This window comes from Larimichthys crocea, chromosome XXIII (genome assembly GCF_000972845.2).
Source record: "Larimichthys crocea isolate SSNF chromosome XXIII, L_crocea_2.0, whole genome shotgun sequence".
Taxonomy (NCBI): Eukaryota; Metazoa; Chordata; class Actinopteri; family Sciaenidae; genus Larimichthys; species Larimichthys crocea.
In genome coordinates this window covers 4310355-4326476 of record NC_040033.1, presented here as the reverse complement: position 1 = coordinate 4326476, position 16122 = coordinate 4310355, and the positions used below count along the sequence as shown (strand labels likewise).

At 44.6% G+C, this 16122-nt stretch overlaps 3 non-coding genes across 3 annotated transcripts; 1 reads left to right on the top strand and 2 right to left on the bottom strand.

The window, feature by feature from the left end:
• Nucleotides 1-824: 824 nt before the first annotated feature.
• Nucleotides 825-895, bottom strand: trnaa-ugc (transfer RNA alanine (anticodon UGC)). The gene has a single exon. It is a non-coding gene; the product is annotated as a tRNA-Ala (tRNA).
• Nucleotides 896-1865: 970 nt separating this feature from the next.
• On the bottom strand, nucleotides 1866-1947 carry trnas-aga (transfer RNA serine (anticodon AGA)). The gene has a single exon. It is a non-coding gene; the product is annotated as a tRNA-Ser (tRNA).
• Nucleotides 1948-3348: 1401 nt separating this feature from the next.
• Nucleotides 3349-3431, top strand: trnas-aga (transfer RNA serine (anticodon AGA)). The gene has a single exon. It is a non-coding gene; the product is annotated as a tRNA-Ser (tRNA).
• The last annotated feature ends 12691 nt before the right edge of the window (nucleotides 3432-16122 follow it).

The window sequence follows — 16122 nt, the reverse complement described above, 5'->3', positions numbered from 1 at the left end:
TGACCTACTCCCGCATGTTTGTCACGTTCAGAGTCCTCTGGCTTGCTGTGGGCTGTGTTTAAAACATCCAGACGTTGTCGGCCAGGATTCGAACCTGCGCGGGGAGACCCCAATGGATTTTAGTCCATCGCCTTACCACTCGGCCACGACAACCACTTTGACGGCTGTTGGTGGCTAGAAAATGGACAGTGATACACCCCCCTATTGCCCACACGCACGATTGTCTCTCTTTTACTCACCAGAAATATTTCCAACAGTTTCCATTGCTGGGGGCACCGTTTCGTTGGGTGGCTGTGTTGTGTTCTCATACTCTGCCCCCCTAGCTCAACACGTTTTGGAATTCAGTCCTTATACGCTGAAACAAATGGATATACGCTGTAGTCACGGCCTTTGTTGTCATCCAGCCTGTGAACAAGGAGGCCTGGACTGCCTAAAATAGGAAGAACTGCTTTTGTTTTTACTGTAGTTTACACAGCACTGCGAGGAAGCAGCCTTTCTAGGGTGGGGTGGGATGGTGGGGACATTACGCTGTAGGCACGGTCTCCTTTGTTGTCATCCAGCCGACACAAAGGCGGCTGGACTCCTAATATGGAAGACAGACTCTTTTGTTTTTGACTGTAGTTTACACAAAGCACTGCAGAGGAAGCAGCCTTCTGGGGTTGGGGGTGGGAGCAGGGGAGAGCAACGGCACGCAGTTGTCACGTAGGACAGTCGAGCAAGTGAGGTTGCTGCGAGACGTTCAGCGACTCAAACTTGCCGCTTACATATCGTCTGCTCGAAGGGGCTAACTGAGGAGACACCAACGCAGTGAACATAAATCCCGATGGAGATGCCGGGGATTGAACCCGGGGCCTCATCATGCAAAGCATGCGCTCTCCCACTGAGCTACATCCCCCACGTGTACTGCTTTGGAGACATCGGAGACGCGCGGCAAAACGTGCAACAACAGATTGACGTGTGTAGTTTAATTGCCTGCAGCAATTAGCAAAAGTGTCACTGGCTATAGAACCTTTGAAACAACTCCAACAGAGCCGAGGTGTATACTAAGACATCAGTCAATCTGTGCTGGGAGAAAACTTAACCAGAATTTCGCAAAGTGGAGTCAAGGGCAGAGGAATTTCGTTTTCACTACTCAACGGGGCCTCTAATGACCGACCAACGAGTTCCATGCATTTCAAGTGTGACCCAGGGAGTTGTCAGGGTGACATAATCTGAGGTCTGAGTTGAGAAATAGTTGTTGATGGCAGCTTCATCACATAGAGACAGCTGGGTTTTATTACGGCCTCTTCTCGAGACAAAAATGTGGTCACGGGGAGTCGCCAGGGGGGTGACATGGAACGAGGTGTAAATTGCTTGACAAACGGGAGCGTATATCAAGTCCGAGTCCCCACAAAGCAATCGTCGTGTCCTGTAAACGTGGCCAAGAAGAAGATCGAGTCCAGCTGCGTGGCCGGGAATCGAAAACCCGGCGTCAACTGCTTGGAAGGGCAGCTATGCTCACCACTATACCACATCGCTGCGGAAAAGAAAAATGACACTGCAAACTCAGCGGTTTGTGTCAGGCGTTCCACACGTAAGATCGGGAGGAAAAAGGGCAGGAGAGTGGGAAAGCCCATGGTGTGAAAGCGCTGTCTGCTCTGTGGTAACCGCAGTAAACGTTAGTATGACTTTATCAACCGTTCTATTTGCAGTTGCAACCCCACTTCTTGAGAGAGGAAGCTCTGTTTGACGTGATCAAACCTGCGCAGGTTGCCCAGTGCATGCTAATGCTTTTCTGATATACGCACTGCAAATGGCCACTCCGCACGTGTTGCTCACGTCAGAGTCCCTCTGGCTTGCTGTGGGCTGTGTTTTTACAATCCAGACGTTGTCGGCAGGATTCGAACCTGCGCGGGGAGACCCCAATGGATTTCTAGTCCATGCGCTTAACCACTCGGCCACGACAACCACCTGACGGCTGTGTCTGCGTTGTGCCCTTTTACTCACAGAAATATTCCACCAGTTTCCATGCTGGGGGCCACGTTTTCGTTGGGTGGCGGTGTGTTTTTCCTACTTGCCCCTAAGTCACTCAACATAGCTGACAAATGTTTCCTCTTTATCAAGCCGTATTCCAAGTTTCAAGAGGTGGCCCTCCTTGGGACTATTTTTTTGACTGTAGTCTACACAAGACGGAATCTAGCAGACTTTTGCTGTACAACGCTGTAGTCACGCCTTTGTTGTACTCCAGCCGGGAACAAAGGAGGCTGGACTCCTAGATTAGGAAGAAAACTCTTTTGTTTTGACTGTAGTTTACACAGCACCTGCGAGGAGCAGCATTCGGGGGTGGGGTGGGAGCAGGTGCGAGCAACTGGCACGGCAGTTTGTCACGTAGGTAGGCAGTCGAGCAAGTGAGGTTGATGCGAGCGTCCAGCGGACTCAAACTTGCCGCTACAATCCGTCCGCTCTGATGGGGGCTACACTGAGAGACCACCACGCGAGTGAACATAAATCCTGATGGAGAGATGCCGGGGATTTGAACACGGGGCCTCCTACATGCAAGCATGCGCTCTCCCACTGAGCTAATCCCCCACGTGTACTGCTTTGAAGACATCGGAGACGCGCGGGCAAACATCTGCAGCAACAGTTGACGTTGTAGTTAAACTTGCCTGCAGCTAATTAAGCCAAGAGTGCATGACTTGACCACATTTGAACAACTAACAGAGCGACGGGTGCTTTATACTAAGAACATCAGTCAATCTGTGCTGGAAAACACTCTTACCGAATTTCGCAAGTGGGATCAAGGGGCAGAGGAATTGCCGTGCTTTGCATTATGAGGCGGCTTCAATCCCCACTCTCCATCAGGATTTGTCACTCGCTGGGTCTCCAGTGTGCCCCCCATCAGAGCAGACGGATTTGTATAGCGGCAAGTTTGAGTCCGCTGGACGTCTCGCGCAACTCCGTGCTCCGCCGGTCCCGACGTGAAAAACAAACTTGCCGTGCCATTGCTCGCCCCTGCCCCACCCCCCAACACCAGATGCGGCTGCCACTCGCAGTGGCCTTGTGTAAAACTACAGTCAAAAAGAAAAGAGTTTCTTCCTAATTTAGGAGTCAGCCTCCTTGTTCACGGCTGGATACAACAAATGAGGCCGTGACTACAAGCGTATATGCATTTTGTCCAGCTATAAGGGACTGAATTCCAAACCGTGTTGAGCTTGGGGGGGCAGATGTATGAGAAACAAAAACAACAGCCACACCAACAAGAAAACGTGGCCCCCACAAGGAACGTAATACTGGTTGAAAAAGACATCGGCGAGTGCAAGGGGTGATACTGTCCATTTTCTGAGCAAAGCCAGTACAGCCGTCAAAGTGGTTGTCGTGGCCGAGTGGTTAAGAGCGTGGACTAGAAATCCATTGGGTCTACCCTGCGCAGGTTCGAATCCTGGCCGACAACGTCTGGATGTTTTAAACAACAGCCACAGCAAGCCAGAGGGACTCGGAAGTGAGCAAACACTGCGGGAGTAGTCACAGTGGCCAATTTGCAGTGCTTATCAGAAAGGCAGTAGCAGCACTGGCAACCTGCGCAGGGTTTGAATCATTCAAACCGAGCTCCGTCTATTCAAGAAAGTGGGGCGTTGCCTGCATAAAACGGTTGATAAAGTCAGTACAAACGTTACTGCTGGTTACCACAGAGCAGACAGCGCTTTCCACCATGGCGTTTTCCCACTCTTCCTGCCTTTTTCTCCCCGTCTCTACGTGGTGGAACTCCTGACCAAACGCTGAGTCTGCAGTGTCATTTTTTCCTTTTCCGCAGCGATGGTGTAGATATGGTGAGCAAGCTGCCTTCCCAGCAGTTGACCCGGGTTCGATTCCGGCCATCGCGCTGGACTCGATCTCTTCTTGGCCAGCGGTTTTACAGGACACGTACGATTGCTTGTGTGGGACTCGGACTTGATATACGCCCCCGTTTCACAGCAATTTAACCTCGTCCATGTCACCCTGGCGACTCCCGTGACCACCCTTTGTCTCGAGAAGAGGGCGTATAAAAACCCAGCTGTCCTATTCGATGAAGCTCCATCAACAACTATATTCCAAGTCAGACCTCATATTATGTCACCCTGACGACTCCCATGGTCACATCTTTGAAAATGCATGGAACGTTGGTCGTCATTAGAGGCCGTTGAGTAGTGAAAACGGCAATTCCTCTCCCTTGACTCCACTTTGCGAAATTCTGGTTAGAGTTTTCTCCAGCCACAGATTGACGATGTCTTAGTATACACCTCTGCTCTTGTTGAGTTGTTCAAAGGTTCTATAGCCAGTGACACTTTTGCTAATTAGCTGCAGGCAAGTTAAACTACACGTCAATCTGTTGTTGCACGTTTGCCGCGCGTCTCCGATGTCTTCAAAGCAGTACACGTGGGGGATGTAGCTCAGTGGGAGAGTGCATGCTTTGCATGTATGAGGGTTCAATCCCTGGCATCTCCATCAGGATTTATGTTCACTCGCGTGGTGTCTCTCAGTGTAGCCCCCATTCAGAGCAGACGGATTGTAAGCGGCAAGTTTGAGTCCTCTGGACATCAACCTCACTTGCTCACCTGTCCTGCGTGACCTCAACTGCCCTGCCGAGTTTCATACGAGGTCCAAACACTGTTCGGAACAAGCCCCATTTTCCCATATGTCATCACGTCACACGATGTAGGAGGGGGCCAAATCTTCCACTGCATACACTTGAACAAGCACAGAAATAAGGTTTGGAAACTCGATTAATACTCATCAATGAAACAGCATTCATAAGCCGAATGTTATAGGGTTATATGTTAAACAATACACAATTGAATTTTCCGTCCCGTCAGCACGTTATTCAATTTGTATTTCAACTTTCTTGTAACGTAGCCGCTTTGCTAATGGAGGTTCTACCTGTCAAATACGACAGGCTGTCAAATGAGAAATCAGAAATCAGAAAAAAAGTTTTATTGCCAAGTATTTTTTTTTACACTTACAAGGAATTTGTTTTGTTGTTGGTGGTGCATGTCAGACATATCTAAACCCTTAATTTTCGGACTATAAGTCGCTACTTTTTTCACACGCTTTGAACCCTGCGACCTATACAACGGTGAGGCTAATTTACTGTCCAACGGCCACCGGGGGCACTCTTTAGCAGTAAATGCAAAAGTGAGACATGTGGGGAAAGATTATGCACCGAAGAAGACACTCGTTTTGAATTTGATTTTGAACTGTCACTGAATGCATATGATGCAGCTTTTAAGTTAAAAGAAAAGTGTTTATGATGTGTGGTGCCATACTTCCGGCACAGTTTGAAAAAAAGCGTGTCTATAAATATCTCATGTTACAACATGAAAACCTGCGGCTTATATTCAAGTGCGGCTTATATATGTACAAAATTAATTTCCTTTTAAAATTTTGCTGGTGCGGCTTATATATTTAGATGCGCTCAATAGTATGAAAATTACGGTAATAGTTTCGCTGTACATATCAGCACTGTAATACTGGTGATGATAATAATTGTATTCATATAGCACCTTTTAAAACATACAAAATGCTTCAACAATAATAAAACAATAATGCAAAACATACCTACATACATACATTATGTACCTACATATACATACATACTGTACATACATACATACATGTATAATTTCCTCTGTCTGTCTGTCTGTACGTACACATTGCCCAGCTTGACATTAACTTGTTTTATATTTAATGTTTGCAGATGACTAAGACAGGAAAACCAGACAGTTACTGGCGGGACATCTGCATAAAATATACCCAGGGCCAATTCCATTTCTCTACTGGCAAACGGCCAGGGGGCCAAGAAATGGAAAAAGGCCTTAGAAAAAATAGATGCTTGCCCCCTGCAGAGCCATACAAAGGATCTGTTTAGGAAAAGCCTTCCTGTTCCTCACTGAGGCTCAGGATCCAGCAGACGTGGAGTCGGTGGTTTTGGAAGAGACGCCTTAACAGGCTTTGCGTCCCCCAGCTGGTGTGCAGCAGGCATGGGAGCACGAAGCCCAACAACCAATGCCACCAGAGGGTATCACAAGACCAGCACTCACTAAGGAGGCTGAGAAGAGTGCAGAGAAACCAGCTGAAGCTTTCGGTTTAGCGCAGAGCGAGGAGCCTCTGTTTATAAAGTTGTATACATAAAGTAGGTGGAATTATTTACTAAGCCATGATGAGTCACTGTAGCTTGTGGATTTATTTATTGAACAATACGGCCCTCTTTTTGTACCAACACCACTGTTGTGGAGAAATTGCTGAAGTCAAAGGTCAATGGTGATGTTATAAAAATTAGAGTTACACAGCTAGTTAGATGTTTTAACTTATACGATGTTTGTAGGTACATGTTGTGTGTTATAAAAATTAGGGTTACACAGCTAGTTGGATGTTTTAACTTATACAATGTTTGTTCCTTTATTACATGTCCTTAGGGCACTTCCCTTTATTGCTGTTTTCCTGAGACTGGCAGGGTAAGGTAAGGTTCAGGTTAATGTATAAATAGAGGGATTTCAGAACAGAATGGGGCCTAGGGACAGGTCAGAGAGGTCAAGATCAAGATTGGGGACATACTTGCTACTCATTAGGTGATATGTTGAAGAAAGCTGTTTAAATGCATTATATGCAAATTGACTGTTAACAATTTACAGGGGTTGAGACAGCCCATCTTCAGGAACCAACTGCTAACGCTCCTCAGGTAGCCTTTTTCTCTGTAACCCCTTTAGGGGGTTGCACTGTGAAACGCTCCTCTTGTACAAGAACAATAAATTCAACTTAAACTTTGATGCTTTGAATCCGATCCTTTTTATTTAAGGGTTTTTCTTTAAAAATTCCCGTAACAGGTGAGGTCAGGAGGGAAGAAAGTGTTCAGGAGCCTCTGATGTCTTATGCTGTATTATTTTTTACGCTTGGCCAAGGAGAATTAGAGACACTCTCAAAGTACACCTGAAGTGCTTGAGTCAGTCTCGCATTATGACGAACTCGTGATGGTGGATCGACTTTAAACACAAAGATCACACCCCAAATACTATACGCCAGAATTAGTCAAAGAGAATGTCTTGACTCTTGGAGGTGTAATTGTCAGCATATTCTAGTCTGGAGACAGATGTCTGTTTACGCAGATTGGAACGTCAATGTCAAGCTATCTATTATGTCTAGGAATGCAGCAACAGGTCTCTTCGACCCTGGCCACCACAGTGTTGAGATATGGTGGCACCCAGTCAAAGACAAACAATTAATGCTGCAGAGGACCTCAAGGCTCACATGTGACCATGTGCAACCATATGCTGGTTTCACCCACCACTGGAGCCTAAACCATCTCCTCCTGAGCCTGGGTGGTACTATCGACAGAGGATGTTCATCTGGGCACCAATGAGGATGTGGGGGATTTCCACTTATGTTCCCGGAAAATGAACAGCTCCGGGATCTACAGAAAGGTCAGGGAGGTGATTGATGTGGATAGCCGCTACTACCTAGTGGGAGGGGACTATCCACGTTGCAGCAAGTGCTCTCAGCCGGTCTGCCTGTGGAGCCAGGATATGCTCTCCCAGCTAGATGTGGCACACAGGAGCCTGTTCCCCGCTGTCCTCACAACACAGCTGGCTCTGGACAGGAAATGTATGACTCCTGAAGCCGAGGACCAGGACAGTTCCTTCTACCTCCAGTCTACAATAGAGGAAGCGCACAGTGACGAGTGGGCATGTCAGACCATCCGCTACCTCTCGGACTGTGAGTGCCATATGAAGATGGCTACCTTTGTCCCCTCTGCAGCTGTCCATAGTCCTCCACCACCCTTCAGGCCCCTTCCACTTGCCCAATGGTTTGAGGTAGTTTCCACTCCAACACATCCTCAGCCATCTGGATGAGATGAAGGCAGCGATTATCTCTACCTATTGTAGAATTCTGAAGATGGGTTCAACAAAGAAGGTTAGGGTTTCAACAGTAAAAAATATAGAAAATAGAACATGTATAATTACAACAAAACAGGAAATGGGTTTACTTCTTAGTGGGGCAATGTCTTCAGTTTGAAAGTAGTGTTTGTTTTACAGATCACCAAGAAGCTGGCTGGCGGGATCGGGGACAGTGCTGACAAACAAGGCATCGTCACTCGCTACAAGAATGCGGGCCAAGCTGAACCTGAGGTCATTTATGTCAACTGGGACTGCTGCAGCCAGTCAGGTAGGTAAACATGATCAAATTCTTTATCAAATATATGTTTGAAAAACTGTTTGCCACACACACACTGTTAAAGCCATTTGTTTTAAATGTGTTTATTTGTATTTTTGTTACACTCACGTCACACAGGTGTTGTGGTCTATGTAATTATCATTGGTTGTTTTTCACAGGTGTGTCTTCAGTGGTTAAGCTCTTACACCCATGGAGGTCTGCAGTGCTCTTGGACAGCTTCCACTTCATGAGACGCTTTAACTGCAGCCTCACTACAGAACACCACCCTGTGTATGGCATCTTTTGCACCAAGCTTTCCTCCTGTATCTTTGAATGGGACCAGAAAGATGTGCAATGCCTGAAGGAGGCCAAGAGAACGGAGTGGAAGAGCAGCCACAGCGGACATGCTCCCACTGAAGAACAGCTCATGGCCCCCATCAGCCCAGTGGAACTGAAGAGTCACTGCAGGAGGAGGACGCGTGGAGTGGAAGAGATACGGAGGATGATTTCAGGGCTGCTGGAATCAGTGTGGGAGCTGACAGACACCACAGGGCTGCGTCTGGTGGAAGCACCTGGAGTGCCTCCAAGACCCTGCAGGTGTTGCACTATACACAAAGGCGGGGACTCTCCAGCAAAAAGCTGGACATCCCTAGGTGTGGTAGGGGGTCCTCCTCCCTGGAGAGTTTTCACCATGTGCTTTCATTCCAGGTACTTCACATAAAGACATGTATTGTATGTATGTATATGTCTTTTTTATGTTCTTTTCTATGTTATGACAGAGAATGTGTTATTATTGTTCAAATTAACACAGTTATCACTGTTGGGTATTTATACTGTATGTATTGACTTTACAATAATGGTTGAGTATTTTGTTTCTTAGGCTGGCAGTGCAATGCAGTACATATGCAAATGTACATGCTGGAGGGAGTGTCGAGGTAGAACATGGGCCGGGCCAAGGAGGCAGTAGCTGTGGAGGGGGCCTCAACCCTCAGAACCTTTGATGTCTGGTTGACAGTAAACACCTTGAGTTACTGTCTCTAAAAACTAAAGACCAAGTCCGAAACCTTGGCGTGTTGATAGACTCAGATCTGACCTTCAACAGCCACATAAAATCAGTCACCAAAACAGCCTTCTACCAACTTAAGAACATATCCAGAGTTAAGGGCTTTATGTCCCAAACAGATCAGGAGAAGCTGATCCATGCTTTCATCTCCAGTAGACTTGACTACTGTAATGGTCTTTTGACTGGACTCCTCCAAAAAAGTATCAAACAGCTGCAGCTCATTCAGAACGCAGCAGCTCGAGTTTTGACCAGAACAAAGAGATCAGAACACATCACCCCAGTTCTTAAGTCTTTACACTGGCTCCCAGTTAGCCATAGAATAGATTTTAAAGTTCTGCTACTAGTTTACAAATCACTGAATGGTTTAGGCCCACAATACATAAACGAAATGTTAGTAGAATATAGACCCAGTAGGGCTCTGAGATCTACTGACTTAGGTCAGATAGTGGAACACAGAGTTCAAACCAGACACGGTGAAGCAGCATTTAGCAGTTATGCTGCTCACAACTGGAACAAACTACCAGCAGGACTGAAATCAGCCCCAACTCTTAGCACTTTTAAATCCAGGTTAAAAACTTTTCTATTTTCATGTGCTTATGGCTGAGCTCTTTTAAAGAACTTTTAAAGAATTTTTAATCATAATCCAGTGATTCGTTTATTGTTTTAAATTGTTTTCAAATTTGCTATTTTAATGATTTTAAATGACATTCTGATGTTTTTAATTAAATTTTCTTCTTTTAATTTCTTTATTTCTATTGCTATTGCTTGTCTTAATGTCAAATGTCTTTCCTTGCCTCTGTAAAGCACTATGAATTGCCTTGTGTACGAATTGTGCTATACAAATAAACTTGCCTTGCCTTCCCTTGCCTTGATGTCTCACCTCAACAACATGGTTGTGCTCTGGTTCCAGAGTTCACCCCACCCGGGAAACCTACTGGTAAGAGAGATCTCAGAGCAACACTGGTAGACCAGAGTATTACACCCCCTCCTCTTTTTTTTAGGCATCCCCCTACTCAGAGGACATGCATTTCTTGAGTGTGAAGATTGTGCTATACATGTAGGAGATGGATGTGTGTATGTATGTCATTTCTTCATCTTTGTGTTTATACTGGTTACAGGGGAGCGCATTGCTGTGGAGTATCTATTGGCCCAGACCAACAGAGGTGACCTGCTTGCTCCTAAGCAGATAATAAAATCCCCTGGCAGGTGCTTGAGGAGGACGAGGATGAGCCAGATACCAGTGTTCATGCCAGGTCTTGGCATGTCATGCCTGATCTTGGGGCTGGTGAGCCTGACGCTGCTCTCTGCCAAACAGCTGAGCTTGGGGCTGGTGATCCCGATCCTCCAAGTGCTGTGGAAGACCAGGTGTTGTTGGAGGGTGACACTGACACGCCATGGACAAGGCACCTTCAAGGTACAAAATAGTAATTATTTCTGCTCCTGGACAGCAGGCGGCACAGAGGTGCTTGACCACAATTTGCTATCATTTTGGTTCAATACAAATCATTAAATAAGGAGACAGCACTCGTCATTGTGAAAAGAATTTATTAAGTGCAAATGATTTTATTGCAATCCCTGCTGACATTGTCACCTGATTCTTCATGACTTTACATCCTTGTTCACAGTCCAGATCATATTATCTTTCTCTCCCACAGACTATACATGACTCACAGCCAAGCAGCCCAGGACCCTGAAGTACACAGTGTCAGTGAGTATGTTTGCCTCAGACTTGCCAAAGAGTTATAAGAGGAAGGGCACAGACATGCTGCTGCAAGGCACTGTACTTCCCAAACAGCTGCACCTGGCCAATGAGTCTCTTCCTGCAGTAAACACACTTCCGGCTGCCCCTGTGCTGCATGCACATGAAGTGATGACATTTGAGGAGCCGGAAAACCACGAGGGGGAAGCTTTCCCCCCGTCAGTGCGCTCTGGCGGCAAACAGGCCTGTGTTCTATCCGCCATTTTCACCTCCCCCATTCCCTTCACAATTCCGGCCAGCTCCTCCATTCCAGCAAGGTCCTCCTCACCAGCAAGCTTGCCTTCCACCTCAGCCAAGGCAACGTGCCTGGTGACTGCATAAAACTGCCCAAGGAGATGAGGAGCTAGTGGCTAGTGGCAAACCACCACAGAAAAGGCTGGCAAAGGAACACTATCACTACACCTGCAAGGAATGTAGCCAGGAAAAAAAAATAAAAAAGGACTGGACACACCCCACTGAAGGTGCAGTGGCACTGTCCCTGGATCAGTGGTAGAACAGTTTATAACAATTGCTGTCATTGTTTCTTTGTTACATTACCAGCTGTGGCATGAAATGTCAGTGAATGCTGGTATTGTTTTCAGTTCATGTGTCTGTCTGTCTGCCTGTCTCTCTCTGTCTGTGTCTCTTCCTGTCTGTCTGCTCGCAGATGGTTTCTAGTTTTACTTTGTTTTCTCTTACTGTGTGGTACGATATTGTTGCAATGTTACAATAAAGTTTAATAATTTTATTTGAGCCTATTGAGAACAGCCTTCACATTTTTATTTAAAACAGTGAGTGTGAATCATTTATTGTGATTGTCAAAAGTAAAGCCAGAATTACTTGCAGAATCATTTTACATTAATTAACAAAACCCAACACTCTTTGTCTCAACCAAAGATTTTTGAAAAGTACTTTTGCTCAATTTGGAATTAGTTTTATTTACATTTACATTTTACATTATTTATTTATTTAGTTATTTACGTCTACAGTTATACAGTCGTCCCTCACTATATCGCGGTTCACTTTTCGCGGACTCGCTGTTTCGTGGATTTTTTTAGTGTAATTTTGCATGCTTTTTTTTTTACAGCGTACTACACAGTAGGAACGTGCATTGTGTTCTGCGTCCTAAATTGGCTAAGGGAGAACCGTACATTACATTACATTACATTGCATTTAGCAGACGCTTTTATCCAAAGCGACTTACAGAGGAGGACATAAGCCGAGAAAGGTGTAAAGGAGCACAGAGTAGTTGTTAGTTTTGTTAGTTTTGTTAGGCAGGGAAGCATTCTCGAAACAGAAAGGTTTTTACAAGTTTTTTAAAGGTCGAAACGGATGTTGCTGTTCTAGTAGCCGTTGGTAGGTCATTCCACCATTTGGGGACGACCACAGAGAAGAGTTTAGAGTGACCTCGCTTTGCGAGAGGCGAGGGTACAACTAGACGGTTTGTATGAGCGGAGCGTAACGCCCTGGTCGGGATGTGAGCCTTTAGTAAGACGCTGAGATAGGCAGGGGCAGATCCTGAGATGGTTTTGTAGGCTAGCGTCAGAGCTTTGTGTTTAATTCTGGCAGCTACAGGCAGCCAGTGCAGGTCGCTGAAGAGTGGGGTGACATGTGACCTTTTAGGTTGGTTGAAAACCAGTCGCGCTGTGGCATTCTGGACCATTTGCAAAGGTTTGATCGCGCAAGCAGGCACATGTGTTCTGCATCCTGTTTAAGGGAGTACTGTACAAAATGCGTGTAAAAAGGTGTATAAAAGTGTGTGGTTAGGGGTTTTACGGCCTTAAAACATGTATAATAATTGTAAAACTTACTTCGCGGATTTCGTTTATTGCGGGTTATTTTTAGAACGTATCCCCCGCAATAAACGAGGGACCACTGTACACCATTAATACATTGTTTTATCCTTCTTCCTCTCTCTTTTTTTCTTTCCCCCCACACTAGCAGTCCCTTTTGCCCCTTTTTTTGCCGAGTGGTTAAGGTGATGGATTAGAAATCCATTGGGGTCTCCCCGTGCAGGGCCAGAGGGACTCTGAACGTGAGCTTGTCAGAAAGCATTACCATGCACTGGGCAACCTGCGCAGGTTTGAATCACGTCAAAACGAGCTTCCTCTACTCAATGAAGTGGGTTACACTGCATAGAAACAGTTGATAAAGTCAGTACTAACGTTACTGCTGGTTACCACAGAGCAGACAGCGCTTTCACACCATGGCTTTCCCACTCTTCCTGCCCTTTTTCCTCCCGTCTCTACGCGTGGAACTCCTGACACAAACCGCTGAGTCTGCAGTGTCATTTTTTCCTTTTCCGCAGCGATGGTGATATAGTGTTGAGCATAGCTGCCTTCCAAGCAGTTGACCCTGTTTGGATTCCCTATAAACAGTTATTAATGCAGGAATTCATGAATTCATGCAGTTCCAAAACACTTACTACTCGTTATTTAAGTATTTTGTGTGAGCTCATCTAAAGTAGCCTCTAAAGTAGCCTCATAAAGCATGAGATTTAAAGGCTGGCAATGCCCCAAGACTCACAAAAGTTTCAGTTATCTTAACGTACAAAAAATATATATAAATACATAAAATACGTTATGATGGTGTCAGCGGAAATAGGCTAACTAATGCACCAATGTTATCCTCAAGTCATTATCATCATAGCGTATTTTATATTATACCTTTTTAATCACATAGACTAGCCTATTCACCTATCATCTCTTGTTGAACGTTTCAATAATAGAATCATCTGGTTACATGGATTCTATTACTGTAACAGTCATCAATTAATTTTAATTTAAAATCACAATATGACATGCAGCAAGAGTGCAACGGCCGGGATGCAAACCTGTGTCCCATGGCCCAAAATACAACAAGTGGCAGTGTACTTAACCACTCAGCTACCATAACACAGGGATGCCATAAGGCGTATTTATAGTAAATAAAACATCCCGCTAAATAAAATTAGACACAATCTACAATAAATAGAATCATACAATATCTAAACGATGATAAGTCTTTTTAGGATTATTTAAGATTAATTATACATAAATAAGCTGGCGTCTTAAATAGGTGACGATTCAAATAGCTGGCTAGTATGGTAAATTGGTGTATTTTAAGAGAGAGGCAGTTTTACAAACAGACCATATGCCTGCCCCTACGGAGCATTAAAAAACCGCGAAGGAACACACCCAAGATTGGGCCACACTCTAGCTGTTAACGTAAAGTGTTGCCACCTCCTACCGTCATCACGTAAATGTCCCAAGCCCAAACAGACGAGATGCACTTTGTTGTTGTAAAATTACTTTTCCTGTATTATCATGTGTTGAGTATATTTATTTTATCTGTCTCAAATCATTTTTTGACTTTTCTTGAAGATAGGACCCACTGGACACGTCTCTGGTCCGCCCTGCACGCAACTTCAAGAGGAGGAGTGTTTAGCCCGCCAGACATTGTTTACTTGCTCATATTTGGAAGTTAATATGCTTCTGCGTGTGTAAATATGCTACGCAGTTGTAGATAGCCTGTGTGCAGTCGTACAAAGGGTATTTTATTTTGAAAATCCACCGGATTCTTTTTCTGTGTCTGGTTTCCGCCCACTCGAGGTGCCCTGCTCATAACGTCCGTCAAAAATAGAACAGCCACATATTTTACGCCCTTCTTCGTCTTTTTACATCAACAGAACAGTTGTACAGTTACAATATGTTGGGAAGTTGCAATAAATATAAATGCAATATGTTCTATATCACCTTGTGTTGTGTCTCTCCTTGGTCTGTTAAGATAATGAACTTTTGTGAGTCTTATGGCATTGCCAGTCTTTAAATCTCATTCGTAAATGCTTTAGGAGGCAGTGGCCACTTTAGATGAGCTCACACAAAATACTTAATTAACGAGTAGTAAGTGTTTTGGAACTGCATGAATTCATGAATTCCTGCATGAATTCATGAATTGGAAATTAAATTTGTGAGTTTTCATAAAACATCTACCCACTCACTAACCATTAGTACAGAAGAGTAAAACATTTATAACTGTGATTATAAACCATATACTAATGAGTATTTACGTCAGAAACATGCTTTAAAAATGATGAATTAAGTATTTACTAATCCATAACTACTGTGCTTATCAATGATGAGTAAAACATTTGTAACTGTTTATAAACTACATACTAATGAGTACTCATGCGTTATAAATGATGAATTCAGTATATATTAATGCTTAACTAATGCTAAATAGTGTGTACTCATTATATGTGTTACCAAAGAGATATGTAGAAATTGTTTAGTTTTTTTCTTCACTCTTATATTAAAATTTCTAAAGGCCCACTCACCACTCACACCGGAGGCGTTATGGCTGCGCCGCGGTCACCGGAGCAGATAGCTGCCAGTCTAGTCAATGAGAGCACTCACACAGGCGCGTCTCAGAAGCAACTTTTGCCTATTTTTAAAATAAAACACAATACGCAGCTTATTACAACTTCACATCAACATTACGTCATGACCGGTGGCACCAGGTGAGCAGTCAATCAATCAAAGGGTCTCAACATGAACGACAAGAGACTAATTGTTGAAGTGGAACAACACACAATCATTTATGACACAACAGATGCTTTTTATAATCTCTTCCACATAGGAGAAGCAAAGTCAGCTGTCGTTGTTTTCTTTATACACAGTTTATCGCAGGGTCTCGCGTACGTCCAGGATTCTCGCGTGAATGCGGCCGGCTCGCTACGCTGCCATTACGCTGCCAACACGCGTCCAGTGTGAGTTGACGCCAGGCAAAGGATGGAGCTAAAACACGCCGCAGCCGTTACGTGGCGCTTATGTCTCCTGTGTGAGTCCCGTGTAATATCTTTGTAAAGCAGACACTTAAAATTAATGTTTATCTTGTATTTGTGTTTACATTAATACACTGTACACTGACCACGATTCAATAGTAGGCTATGCTATATCTCATTAGTATCTTGGATCAACTGTGAACACACTGACATGAGAAGTGATCAGTGCTTGTTCTCTGATTTATACATCAGACATTTGATTTTTTTCTAATTTATTTATTTTGTTTTTTATTTTTTTGACAGTGGGAGCTGGAGCACCCGGTGAGAACCTACGTAAAGTTTCTTTGTTTCGCCCAGAAGTGAAGATTATTTCTGTGGCTCAACGTGAGAACCCACGCA